This window comes from Eptatretus burgeri, chromosome 9 (genome assembly GCF_056783735.1).
Source record: "Eptatretus burgeri isolate ZD-2024b chromosome 9, Ebu_testis_v1, whole genome shotgun sequence".
NCBI classification, from domain to species: Eukaryota; Metazoa; Chordata; class Myxini; order Myxiniformes; family Myxinidae; genus Eptatretus; species Eptatretus burgeri.
In genome coordinates this window covers 30,464,198-30,477,600 of record NC_140969.1, presented here as the reverse complement: position 1 = coordinate 30,477,600, position 13,403 = coordinate 30,464,198, and the positions used below count along the sequence as shown (strand labels likewise).

General features: G+C 43.1%; 1 long non-coding RNA gene across 1 annotated transcript; it reads right to left on the bottom strand.

Moving 5' to 3' along the window:
* Window positions 1-2,006: 2,006 nt before the first annotated feature.
* LOC147019825 (uncharacterized) lies at window positions 2,007-10,623 on the bottom strand. Its single transcript, XR_015061527.1, has 3 exons — window positions 10,453-10,623; window positions 8,846-8,932; window positions 2,007-8,638 (listed from the first exon to the last, which is right to left on the bottom strand). It is a non-coding gene; the product is annotated as an uncharacterized LOC147019825 (long non-coding RNA).
* Between the last annotated feature and the right edge of the window lie 2,780 nt (window positions 10,624-13,403).

The window sequence follows — 13,403 nt, the reverse complement described above, 5'->3', positions numbered from 1 at the left end:
ACCCGAACCCTCACATTGAAAGCAGACTCCAAACCCGACCCTAACCCTCACATTGAAAGCCAACCCCAAACCTGATCTCAACCCTCACATTGAAAGCCAACCCCAAACCCGACCCGTATCCTCACATTGAAAGCCGACTCCAAACCCGACCCGAACCCTCACATTGAAATTCAACCCAAAACCCGACCCGAACCCTCACATTGAAAGCCAACCCTAAACCCGACCCTAACCCTCACATGGAAAGCCAACCCCAAACCCGACCCGAACCCTCACATTGAAAGCCAACCCTAAAACCGGACCCTAACCCTCACATTGAAAGCCAACCACAAACCAGACCCTAACCCTCACATTGAAAGCCAACCCCAAACCCGACCCTTACCCTCATATTGAAAGCCGACCCTAACCCTCACATTGAAAGCAAACCCCAAACCCGACCCGAACCCTCACATTGAAAGCCAACCCCAAACCGGACTCTTACCGTCACATTGAAAGCCAACCCCAAACCGGACCCTTACTGTCACATTGAAAGCCAACTCCAAACCGGACCCTAACCCTCACATTGAAAGCCAACCACAAACCGGACCCTAACCCTCACATTGAAAGCCAACCCCAAACCCGACCCTAACCCTCATATTGAAAGCCGACCCTAACCCTCACATTGAAAGCCAACCCCATACCCGACCCGAACCCTCACATTGAAAGCCAACCCCAAACCGGACCCTTACCGTCACTTGAAAGCCAACCCCAAACCGGACCCTTATCCTCACATTGAAAGCCAACCCAAAACCCGACCCGAACCCTCACATTGAAAGCAGACTCCAAACCCGACCCTAACCCTCACATTGAAAGCAGACTCCAAACCCGACCCTAACCCTCACATTGAAAGCCAACCCCAAACCCGACCCGTACCCTCACATTGAAAGCCGACTCCAAACCCTCACATTGAAATTCAACCCAAAACCCGACCCGAACCCTCACATTGAAAGCCAACCCTAAACCCGACCCTAACCCTCACATGGAAAGCCAACCCCAAACCCGATCCGAACCCTCACATTGAAAGCCAACCCCAAACCCAACCTCAACGCTCATATTGAAACCAACCCCAAACCCGACCCTAACCCTCACATTTAAAGCCAACCCCAAACCCGACCCTAACCCTCACATTTAAAGCCAACTGCAAACCCGACCCAAACCCTCACATTGAAAGCCAACCCCAAACCCGACCCCAACCCTCACATTGAAAGCCAACCCCAAACCAGACCCGAACCCTCACATTGAAAGCCAACCCCAAACCTGACCCTAACCCTCACATTGAAAGTCAACCCCAAACCCGACCCGAACCCTCACATTGAAAGCCAACCACAAACCGGACCCTAACCCTCACATTCAAAGCCAACCCCAAACCGGACCCTAACCCTCACATTGAAAGCCAACCCCAAACCTGACCCTAACCCTCATATTGAAAGCAGACCCGAACCCTCACATTGAAAGCCAACCCCAAACCGGACTCTTACCGTCACATTGAAAGCCAACCCCAAACCGGACCCTTACCGTCACATTGAAAGCCAACCCCAAACCGGACCTGCACCCTCACATTGAAAGCCAACCCCAAAACCGGACCCTAACCCTCACATTGAAAGCCAACCACAAACCAGACCCTAACCCTCACATTGAAAGCCAACCCCAAACCCGACCCTTACCCTCATATTGAAAGCCGACCCTAACCCTCACATTGAAAGCCAACCCCAAACCCGACCCGAACCCTCACATTGAAAGCCAACCCCAAACCGGACTCTTACCGTCACATTGAAAGCCAACCCCAAACCGGACCCTTACTGTCACATTGAAAGCCAACCCCAAACCGGACCCTAACCCTCACATTGAAAGCCAACCACAAACCGGACCCTAACCCTCACATTGAAAGCCAACCCCAAACCCGACCCTAACCCTCATATTGAAAGCCGACCCTAACCCTCACATTGAAAGCCAACCCCATACCCGACCCGAACCCTCACATTGAAAGCCAACCCCAAACCGGACCCTTACCGTCACTTGAAAGCCAACCCCAAACCGGACCCGCACTCTCACATTGAAAGCCAACCCCAAGCCTGACCCTAACCCTCATATTGAAAGCCGACCCTAACCCTCACATTGAAAGCCAACCTCAAACACGACCCAAACCCTCACATTGAAAGCAGACTCCAAACCCGACCCTCACCCTCACCCTCACATTCAAACCGAAACCCCACTCTAACCCAAACATTCAAACCCAAAACCGATCTCACCCTCACATTCAAACTGAATCCCTCATATCCTAAACCTGAACTCCAATCCCAAGATCATAAATCATTTTCATACAAAAAGTTATTTTATGTTCTTTAAACAGATTAACAATTTTTTTGTTTTTTTTAATTATTTCAATCATAAGTGTTGCCAGGCACAACAAATCCCACCCATTTAAGGCATAAAGTTATTTTGGGGATCAAATTTAAATTTGATACATCCTTAACCTGAATGTTGATTATAAGGAATAGAATAAGGAATATTTTAGTCTTAGTTTGAAGTCAATTAAACCATTTTTGACGAAGTTATGACCGTAAAATGATTTTCGTAACCATGTTTTAGTTTTTATTGGAAAATTCATAATTTTGACCGATGACCATGACCCCCAAAACTTCGGACCCTACCGATCTTCACAAATATGCATTTTTCACTCTTGGATTGTTGGGATTTTAAGTCACAAATAGAATAAGGTTCACTATAAGCTTAGTTTGAAGTAAATCAGATCATTTTTGACGAAGTTATGAGCGAAAAACGATTTTCACCTTTTTGTGACCTGACCTTTGACTTAATTGGACCCAAAAGTTAATGGGGTCGTCCGAGGGTAATTACCCACCTGTGGATACAATTTGACAGTGTTTGAGCCAACCGTTTCCCCGTAAAGTTGTATTTTCGTAACCATGTTTTAGTTTTAATGGAAAATTTGTAATTTTGACCGATGGCCATGACCCCGAAAACTTCCGACCCTCCCGATCTTCACAAATATGCATTTTTCACTACAGGAATGGGAAGGATTATAAGTGACAAATAGAATAAGGTTCACTATAAGCTTAGTTTCAAGTAAATCAGATCATTTTTGACGAAATTATGAGCGAAAAACGATTTTGATCTTTTCGTGACCTTGACCTTAACCTTTGATCGTGTTTAAATTTGATAGTGTTTGCTAAAGCTGTTTTGCGTAAAGTTGCTAACAGACAGACAAGCCGGAAGGCGACATGGCTGCTCGCTCTCGATGGAAAGCTGGCCGACGTGACTTGCCGATATTCATGTACATGCTATCATTCAATTTAGCACAATAAATATGATTATCACAGTCCTCTTAGTTTGCGCCCAGAAACCCGCCTTGTGAAATTTCAGGCATGTTTCCAAAGAGACTCTAACAAATGGCAGCCCTGGTAATTCCATTTATCTATTTGCTAAAGATTTTTTTTTTTTATATGATGCTGCAAGACATTCTCCTTGGGCACAAAAAAAAACAACAGGTCTCTCGTAGTCCAGTTTCGGAGGGATTGATTTTTTTTGTACAGTCCACAATAAGTGTACGATGTACGATAAAGTATTTTAGCTGTTGCTAAGCAACGGAGGTGTGCATAGTAACCATTCATTTTTGTGTACATGCTAGCCACATTGTACACATTTCACCCATGTTCCATCAAAATCAGACTCTTTCTCTTAGAGATATTCGCAATTAACCGTTTCTGAAATGTTCGACATGTACTCGCCCAAAACCTATCTCCTCCTACAAATATTTTTTGTTAGGGCTGCAAATTGGCATGAAGGGAGCGAGATAGATTGCGCACAGAACTCTAAGTTTCGATTTTTATTTTTTGACCACTTTAAAGGGCCATTGCTATGCCGTTGCTAGGGCCCGGGGTCCCATATTCGAAAGCACACGATTCCCAGAAATATTGGGCCTACCTGCCAAATTTCATTGGAATCGGTTGAGTGGTTTAGCCCCTAGGCTTGACCCAAGTTTCACGGACAGACAGACAGATGGAAATGTCCAGAATAAGGGTGCTCTAAGAGCAGCCAACAGACAAACAAACAAAGACAAACAAACCGGACGATTACAATATCCTACTCCCTCTCTCCGGGGGGGCAGGATAAGAATCCAAGATTAACACATTCTTTCAACCTAAGATAGTTTATTTTTTTTTCCAGTTCGGTGTTGACACTTCTGTTGGCGCACACACACACACACACACACACACACACACACACACACACACACACACACACACACACACACACACACACACACACACACACACACACACACACTTGTTTGCTGCCTGCCTTTGCTGCTTCTTTTGTTTTTTGAAAAAGACCTTTTTCCTTTTCTTTCTGCAGTCGTTCTTCCTGTTTCATTCTATTCACTATTCAATTGGCATCGTTTTGCACATTTTGTTCGTCCTTCACAACAGCACTTTCTTGTTTCTTGTTCTTGGTCTCATACAATTCCTGAAACGGATTGTTGAGTTCCTTATGAATTACCATCTGTTCGTCTTTTCTTTGACCCATCTCAACTTCCTCACTTTTCCTCTGCTCTTCATCTCTTTTGCTCTGCTTTTCTTCCACTCTTTGCATTTCCTTTGCCCTTCACTCTCCATTTATTTCTCTCTGCAAATGTTTTTTGAAGCATTTCTTCCAGGTTTCTTGCCTTAGCAAGCTTTCTTGGGTTTGATCTTTAGTCTCCCTTCCCACCACCTCCTGCTTCCTTTTCTGCACATTCTGCTCTCTTTCTCTCATGTCTTGTTCTCTTTTTCTTTAATTTTTTTTGAACACGTAATCGAGGCTCGTGAAAGAATATTAGTACACTGAACGGATCAAGACGCAAAAAGACAATAGGGTTCGAGGAGGGGGAGACAAACGGGGGGAAACACCAAAAACAGCAGAGTTTAAGCCCAGGATAGAGACAAACTTGGACAAACAACGGGTGTGGGGAGGAATCGGGGGAAGAAGAGTATACATCGGTTGGACAAGATGGATGTAGAAGGAAACTCTCAAGAGGGAAAACTGGAATTTGGAAAGAATAGGGCTTAGGGTGAGGTGTAGAGGGGTGTGGGGAAGGGGCACTTAACAGGGATAGAAGAGATCAAAGTTTTGGATTGGGGATGACTTGAAATGGTGGTGAACAGCTGTCTTGAAGACCCACTGGGAGGAATGACATTGAAGAGAATGTGAGGAAAAAAAAAAAGAGAGGAGTTGAGCAGTGGTTCTGGATTTAGGCAGTTTCACAAGAAGGGGGTTACTGGTGGATTGTGTGCGTCCTGCAGATACCTGGGGGCGGACAAATCATGGAGAGGGCAGAAGATGCAAGAGCAGAAAGGAGGCAGAGGAAGACGGAGAGAACACTGACCTATCGGTGATGGTGAAGTGATAGGCCTAGAAACTCAGCTTCATTGCAAGAAATAACAATGATCTTGAAGGCCTTGTTTCCCACTGTGTTAAGCTGAGCAAGGGGTGAGGCAGAGGTGCCAGCCCAGAGGGGAGAGCAGTATTCCATCAAGCTGCGGGTGAAAACAAAATACATGGATAAGAGCTCAGGTATGCCAAGGAAGGACTTTGCACAGTCGAGCATGCTCAATCGGCAACTAGCTTTGGAGGCCAATTTTGAAATGTGGCTTGGCCATGAGAGATCATGGCTGAGAGTGAGACCCAAGTATATGAGGGACTGAACCTCTTTGAGAGGATTGTTGAGAAAGTAGATGAAAGGGTGTGCAGTATGATCCTTTCAGAGAGAGAGAGGATGAGTGTGTGAGATTTCTCAGAGTTAAAAGACAAATTCCAAGTGTTTGACCAGTTTATGATTTTGTCAAGGTCTGAAGACAGGGAAGAAATGGCAGCATGCATACCTGAAGGATGAGGGATGTCATGGCAGAGGTTGGAGTCATCAGCTAATAGATAGAGGATTTTCCAGAGAGTCAGAGATCATTTATAAAGATCAGGAATAGGAATGGGCCCAGAACCCTGCCTTGGGACACCCAAGCCTTGACAGTGAGAGGAGATGAAAGGATTCCATCGAGAGCCACATGGTGGCTACAAGAGTAGAAGAAGTCAATATGCTATGTGTGAAGTTGGCCATGCATTCCAGAGACAGGGAGTTCGGAGAGCAAGGCAGGACTATGCAGGTAACAAATCTCATCTGTCAGCAACCGCTCATTGGACACAAACTGCACTGTATGAGCAGGAGGAGAGTTGATGGACCAAGCACCGAGCTGACAAACAGGTCTGAAAATAATCCTTGTCAAGACAAAGAAAATTCCAATGTCATGGTGGAGAAGAAATACACGTGTAGCATTTCTGAAGGAGATATAAGGGTTTAAATGCATTTTAAAATGATTATAAATGCTTTTAAAAGGAGGAAGAAGCATTTATATACAATTTTGATTCAGCTTGGAGATGAGGAGGGGGGGGGGATGTAGAAATGAGAATTGTTACGGAGTGAAAATAAAGGATTTTCTTTTCGTTTGTTTGATTTTGTTGAACTAAGAGGAAATAGGATAGTGTTGAGGATATCGAAGCAAGATGTCAGGGATATAATCAGCATAGCAAGATACACTTTACATCCAAGGAAAGGCCACGTCAGGCCTTGAACAACACAAACGTAACAAGAAAAAGAACAATCAGAGGTTTCAGACCCTTGCCAGGACTTCTTTTGTGTGGCATTTGTGTACTGGTGTGTAACATAATTAATGAGACATCATTGGAACTGCTACTTTATAACTGCTCACAGTGATGACTAGGTACCAAGATGTCCCGCTTTGATCGGACACCCGACCCTGACCTATGACTTTTTTTATTATTATTCAATTGAATTTAGAATGGGATTAAAATAAATGCAATTCAAATGGAAGACCAAATAGGAACAGTCCTGCATTGGAGTCATCAGAAGGAACCTCAACAAGTAAAAAGCAAAGATGAAGTCATCAGGAGGGAGCTGGATAGGATTTACATTTCAGCTGCTACTCCTCCACCCTCAAACCCATCCACCCAAGTGAGCCTTATTCAAAAATAAACAAATAAGAAGAACCCAAATCAAAACAATTAAATAATTCTGGCTGCCAGACCATGCATCCGATCAAGTAGAAATATTAAACCTTTATTCCCCATTACTAAATCATAATTTTGAAGTTTCACATCGCTTGATTAAGCGGTTGCAGAGGAAACAATATTTAATGCTTTTCTTCAATCCAATATGGCTGCCAAACCAAATGACCTTTCAATTATTCGTGAACATCCTGATATCCACAAGGCTTGGGGAATGTTTTTGTGAAGTTTCCCCTCAATCTGTCCAGCCATTCTGGAGAAGATTTTTTTTATAGGTTTTTGGGTAAATCCAATATGGTGGCCAAACCATATGCCCAATGATGTCAAATGTGTGGTCCTTTTGTTCCTCATGGATAAGCAGTCACACGTGTAAAGTTTCACCTCGATCTGTTCAGCTAATTCAGAAAAGATTTTCGAAGGTATTTTTTTTCCGAAAAATATAGAAGCCAAATCACGTGACCGATGATGTCATCATTTTCTTTTTGTGTGCACCATTTTATCCCTGGATGACCCTCAAAATCTTTCATACTGATCAGATGTAGCGTTCTATATATGCAATTATTACATCATAACGAAGGCACCTATGATGTCATTAAAAAGTAACGCGTATTCCCCATGAGGAGTACTCACCGTGTGCCAAGTTTCAATTTTTTTCCTTGGTGCAGTTTGAGACACAGAGGTCCAAAGTTTTTCCGTTTTTCCAACATGGCTGCCACACCACGTAACCTATGACGTCATAATTATCAATAAAATGCTAACTATCGTTTTTGGCCTCATCCCTCAAATTTGAAGAATCATTTTTTAAAAATTAAAAGTTTTCGTATCTTGATGCAAATCTCAACCAAAATCAAAACAATTCGGCCATTTGACATACCCCTACTATCCACATACACCACGGCTGCCCTTATACAGGTTAAATACACTTGCCTTGTCTGCCCTGGCACATACTTGTTCGTTGGGATACCTCCGAACTTTTCCATTTATCCCAAACTAATTATATCCTCGTACTTACAGGCATTTCTGCTCCTCCATAATACAAATGTTTCACCTTTTCATTTCCACTCCAAATCCCAGATTATCCTGTGATCGACCTGCGTGGTTCCTTTCAAACATTCCTTGTATCAAAACCTACCAGATGCCTGATTTAAACTACCATCCACTCCACCACATTTACTGTGGCACTACCTTTTCACAAAGAGCACTGAATCAAGTTTGCCAAAACACCTGTACCAAACAGAGCACCTGGCCACTCTCCACTTTCAGTATTTTGTTCACCACCAATGATGAACTGGGTCTTGGTTCCGATAATCGGGTCGTGTAAAACAAAAACAAGGAGATGCCTTTGTGAAGAGTTAAAATCATGGGAGAAGAAGTAAACCGAATCTGATCTCCTTTGAAACACTCAAACCTTATGGTGAGCAGTGACAGGTTTCACGAAAATTTTCATGTTTCCATGACAGGTGTGACCCGTCACTAATTGTCACCATCCAAGGAGAGCATGCTCCATGTTCTGATACTCCTGCTGTCACTGGACCAGACATTCATTTGTTTGACTTGGTTATTCGTAATAATGCAATATAACCTCGTTTCAAATCTCTGAGCTATGTTGTCTCCTTGGATGAAAGCATTATAATAGTGATGAAGAAGTCACTTGTGTAATTTACCAGTAAATGAAGCACTTTTTGTGAATCTTCCTCCTGAATCAACGTGATAGTTCAAATGAAATCACACCTACCAACAATAATAGGATGGCAATCACGACGAACACCACATCACGAACACTCTCCATCGGTCCCTGATCTGCAGAAACATCTCTGAAAGTCTGTGCACACGGACAAGGGCAGGGATGGGAGAAATGTTCATTACATTTGAAATAAAAAAAAATTTAACAAAACAGTTTTGTGATTGAAAATAAGATTCGATTTTCACACAAAATGTTCAAGTTTTTCATGATGTTTTAATTATAACACTGACCTGATACTTTGCCCCCCCCCCATCTTTTGGGTGGTACAAGGAATAGATCTGTTAAATATGAAAGCTAAATGTTCAACGGTTTTTTGATATATAACGTACACAAGCCAAGTTACCGGGATCCTGGTTGCCATGATAACATAAATCAGCCAATCACAGCGCTGATCTTAACTGGTTGGGATCATGTCATAAGCAATAGATATTTACATGAAAGCTAAATGTTCAACGTTTTAAAAAATATATCGCGTACACAAGCCAAGTTATGGAGATGGTTGCCATGACAACATAATTGAGCCAATTACAGCTCTGATCTAACCTGCTTGGGATCATGTCATAAGCAATAGATATCTACATGATCTGTTAAATATGATCTGAATAGATCTGTTAAATATGAAAGCTAAATGTTCAACGGTTTTTTTGATATATAACGTACACAAGCCAAGTTACCGGGATCCAGGTTTCCATGACAACATAATTCAGCCAATTACAGCTCTGATCTAACCTGCTTGGGATCATGTCATGCGGAATACATATCCACAACATAAAAGCTAAATGTTCAACGGTTTTTGAAATATCATGGACACTAAAGTACATGGACAGATGATCGGTCGGTTGGTCGGACGGATGGAGTTCATTTTAATGTCCCGTGTCGGACCTTATCGGGGGGGGGGGGGGGGAGGGGCGGACAAAACAAGGGTTCAGACACAACTTTGGGAAGCATTTTCCAGGTATTCATTTTCACTCCATGACCAACGAGTGCAACGTGTGGTACCAGTTACATAAAGGTGTTTTTGTGAGGATCGATATGACCATAAACTCGAAAGGATCCACACGACAATCGAGGATCGACACGACAATCGAGGATCGACACGACCATCGAGGATCGACACGACCATCGAGGATCGACACGACCATCGAGGATCGACACGACCATCGAGGAGATTTTGTCTTCAAGAGAGAAAGTCAAAGTTTGTGTGGTGGGAAAGTTCACCTGTATTATCGAACCAAAGATAAACTCAAAACGAAAAGAGATTTCACAACCAGAAGGATCAAACAAGAAGCAGAAATATGCGATTTAAACTGGGTACCAACACACAATGGCCTGCTCCTTTTTCAAGGTTATTCCTGAAATCTTAACTTTCGACAAACATGGGCTGTTAAGACAGCCAGCTTAATTTGCCCGCCGAAAGGATGGGATGAAAATCTCACCTTTCCATGATAAAGCACTACCCCGAGTGTGGTGCACAATGCTCACAGATTATAGTCGAATCCGATTAGATTGCGAATCAAACGAACCTGTCCTGGAAGAACATCAAATATCTCCTGATTAATGAACCTGAACAAATCCCAACTGAAACCTTTTATCTGAACCTTTGTTCTCCGACCGAGGACAAGCAAGACCGCAATGAGAAACCACTTCTGTGATTCCCTCCAACCAAGCACCTGTCGATCTGGCAGATCAACGTTCAATTTGTTTCATTCTTAATTTGTTTGACGTCACACTGAACCGTGACCACGCCCCCTACTTACATCGTTGACACAATTAAATCAAACATTCGATAAGTACAATATAATTTAAATATGCATTTTAATAAAAAAGACATTTAACAAAGCTGTTCGACTTTCACTCCTCAGGATAAAACTGCAAGCATATGAAGAAGAAGAAGAGTAAGAAGAAGAAGAAGAAGAAGAAGAAGAAGAAGAAGAAGAAGAAGAAGAAGAAGAAGAAGAAGAAGAAGAAGAAGAAGAAGAAGAAGAAGAAGTAGAAGAAGAAGAAGAAGAAGAAGAAGAAGAAGAAGAAGAAGAAGAAGAAGAAGAAGAAGAGTAAGATTAAAAAGAAGAAGAAGAAGAGTAAGAAGAAGAAGAGTAAGAGAAGAAGAAGAAGAAGTAGAATAAGAAGAAGAGTAAGAGAAGAAGAAGAAGAAGAATAAGAAGAAGAGTAAGAGAAGAAGAAGAAGAAGAATAAGAAGAAGAGTAACAAGAAGAAGAAGATTAAGAGAAGAAGAAGAAGAAGAGTAACAAGAAGAAGAAGAGTAGGTATAAGAAGAAGAAGAAGAAGAGTAAGAAGAAAAGTAAGAAGATGAAGAAGAAGTAGAAGAGGAAGAGGAAGAGGAAGAGGAAGAGGAAGAGGAAGAGGAGAAGGAGAAGAAACTCTCATTTATAAAGTTCCAATGTAATGTCCTCAACGTTGATTGGTTGAGAGAAAGAAAGGACGGGGTCACCTGATTGGTGGAAACCACAGAGTTTCATGAATAATGATTTGGCAGAAATGAATCATCATGAATAATTTTGGATAGGGTGAGATGAATCACCAAGAACCGGTTAACGTAATGATTATAATTAGCTGAGGACTAGTTAAGGGAGGGTTTCATGGTGACTCATAAAGTTGCATGTGGTACTCTTGTCACACAATGAAGCCATCATAGTCAAAATAGATATAACGTTCAGACAAATTATTTCTGTCGACAAAGAATGGGATTGGTTGATCCAATGAATGTGACCTCCATTGCTCCATTGCACGAATGTGAGCTAAACTGCCTCCTTCACTCAGGATTTTAAACCAGCCGATACAATCTTGTTCTACACACTGAGGATTACTCAGTAAATGGTGACCAACTGCAGAGCCACAGGGAATAGTTGTCATACTTATGGAGTGTTTGACAATGAGAGTGCTCCGTCACCAGGACGAGGCTCAGGTCTCTCATACCGGAGGAGGGACTGAGGGAGTAACCGGGGAGAGAAACCAAGGAGCCACAGCCGTCTTGAAGGAGGAAGGTTTCTGTAAAGCAGACCATGTCTGGTTTGTTTGTGGAAACCTGTATGGAGAGATCAGTCAGGTTAGAGCGAAGGCCCCGGATGTTTGAGGTCCACCCTGTTCAATAGGAGGGTGGGGAGGAGGCTTTCGGTGCAGGGGAGAGGAGGGAGTTGAGGAAAAGAAAGGGGAGGTAGGGAGAGTGAGATAGTATGTTAGTAGATTGCAGAAGAGAGAGCCAGTTGGGGAGGAGGACAAAAGGCTGGTGGTGATGATGTGAGGCACAGTGGGGAGTAGTAAGAGAGGGGTCAGAGGGAAGTAGGAGATTTGAGGATGTGGAGGAATGAGTTGAAAGAGAGAGGGTGGGGAGATGAGGCAGCTTTGTGGAGGTGAGAAGGGGGAGGGGGGTGAGTGAGGGAGGCCATTTGAAGGGGAGGAGCAAGGGGGGATTGGAGAATGGAGGAGAATGGTGAGTGGGGAGAATTGAGGAAGAAAGGTGAGGGGAAGCTTGGAGGAGCAGAGAGTGAAGTTTGCTTTGAAGAGGAAGGAGACTGATTTGAGAGGGAGGGTGAGAGGGAACAAGCTTTGAGAGGGAGGGAGATGATGGGAGCAGGCACTGCCATGAGGGAGTAGGGAGAAGTGAGGGGCGGGAAGAGGGGAAGGATGTGACTGGGTAGTGGTATTGCAAAGATGGGAGTGGGTGGGGGAAGGAACAAGATTTGAGGGGTGGGAAGAGAGGGAGATGATGATGAGAGAGAGAGAGAGAGAGAGAGAGAGAGAGAGAGAGAGAGAGAGAGAGAGAGAGAGAGAGAGAGAGAGAGAGAGAGAGAGAGAGAGAGAGAGATATATATATATATATGAGAGGAAAGAAGGAGCATGTTTGAGATGTTGAGTGTACTGAATGAGAGAGTGAGATGTATGTATGTTGGGTTGACATGGAGCCCACAGGTGTTTGAACACCATGCAGTTTGGGATACCAGAGGAGGAGCTGTTCGTTCAGCAGAGGGCAGTGGAGAGGTGCAAAGAGAGGAGATAGAATGAGGGACAAGATGAGAGGAGTAAGGAGGAGGTAATAACAGGTGAGGAGTTACTCGGAATGTAGATTTAAGGTTAGGGTGAATTTGCACTGAAGTTGGAAAAAAAATGAACAATTGTTGGAAGATAAACAAACCAAACAATGCAAAATAGGATTTTAAAAATGTGGACGTCAGAGATATGTTTAAATACAATGGAGGGATGGAATCTAGGAGAGTTAAGAGAATGAGAAAGGAAGCTTTGTAACAGATGGAATTTTTAGACATGTGATGAAACAAACGTCGAATTGAACTCAGACTTTTGAAGAAGAAGAAAAGAAGGCAGAAAGAGGAGGTTGAAACATTGTAAAAGACTGTTCTTTTACTTATTTTTTTTGAGGATTAGGGAAGAGAATAGGGGGGGGGCAGAGTAAAGGAAAAGTTTGAAGAAAAGGTCATGAAGGTGTATGGTGAATACTTTCATGATCAAAGTGGGATTGCAAGTGTGGATCGGCAGAGTAGAAAAGGAAGAGAAAGAGGAGGCAGAGGATGTCACG